Below are 1117 nucleotides of genomic sequence, written 5' to 3'. Positions count from 1 at the left end.
AAGCTCATCTATAGGTCTGATGCAATCCCCAAAAAATCCTTGTAGATTTTTTGTTTGTTTTTAGATAATGACAAACAAGTTCTAAAACTTACATTGAAAGTCAAAAGAACTAGAATAGTTCAAACTTGTTATAGCACACAAGTTGCTATAACAGTTAAAGCATTCAAGTACAAAATAAACATTGACCTATATTTTGCACTGTACAAAGTACAGTACATTGTACAAAAATTGACTCAAAATGTATCATGGACCTATAAAATCTAAAATGGAAAACGTGGGGCGCCTGGGTGGCTTAGTCGGTTAAGCGTCCGCCTTTCACTTAGGTCATGATCTCGCGGTTCGTGGGTTCGAGCCCCGCGTCGGGCTCTGTGCTGACTGCCAGCTCAGAGCCTGGAGCCTGTTTCAGAGTCTGTGACTCCCTCTCTCTCTGACCCTCCCCTGCTCTCTCTCTCTCTCTCTCCTAGAAATAAATAAAAAATAAAATAAAATGGAAAACGTGTAGGAAAAAACATACAAAATCTCGGTGATGGCATGTTTGGTAGAATTTCTTAGATTATGATCCCAAAAATCCAATACATAAAAGGTAAAAATTGATAATAAAGCTTTATCAATTTAAGACCATCTGCTAAATAAAGATACTGTTAAAATAAAAGGAGCCATAGCTGAGAGAAAATATTTAGAAACCATATAATTTGAGAAGGTATTTGTTGCTGTTTCAGAATAAAGAATTCTCAAAATTCCCAAAAAGAAAAAAGAAACAAATGTTTGCTTCATCAGTATATGCACTAAAAATTAGAACAATACAGGAAAGAGTAGCACAGGCCTTATGCAAGAATGACTCACAAATTCATGAAGTGTTCCATATTTTTACTGGTTCCAGGTGGCAAAAGATACAAGTTTCCAATTATTAGATAAATAAGTATTGGGGAATGTAATGTACAACATGAATTATCACCGGTCTATGATATATTTGAAAGTTCCTAAGAGAGTAGATCCTAAAAGTTCTCATCACAAGTGAAATTTTTTAAAAATGTTTTAAAATGTGTTTTATTTATTTCTGAGAGAGAGAGAGACAGCATGAGCAGGGGAGGGTCAGGGAGAGAGGGAGACACAGAAT

General features: G+C 35.5%; 1 non-coding gene across 1 annotated transcript; it reads left to right on the top strand.

Moving 5' to 3' along the window:
* Positions 1-761: 761 nt before the first annotated feature.
* Positions 762-869, top strand: LOC144216219 (U6 spliceosomal RNA). Its single transcript, XR_013330611.1, has one exon. It is a non-coding gene; the product is annotated as a U6 spliceosomal RNA (small nuclear RNA).
* The last annotated feature ends 248 nt before the right edge of the window (positions 870-1117 follow it).

The sequence above is a fragment of the Crocuta crocuta genome, unplaced genomic scaffold (assembly GCF_008692635.1).
Source record: "Crocuta crocuta isolate KB4526 unplaced genomic scaffold, BGI_CrCroc_1.0 scaffold178, whole genome shotgun sequence".
Lineage (NCBI taxonomy): Eukaryota > Metazoa > Chordata > Mammalia > Carnivora > Hyaenidae > Crocuta > Crocuta crocuta.
Note: the sequence above shows the minus strand (reverse complement) of the source record. Positions and strands in the feature narration are given on the sequence as shown.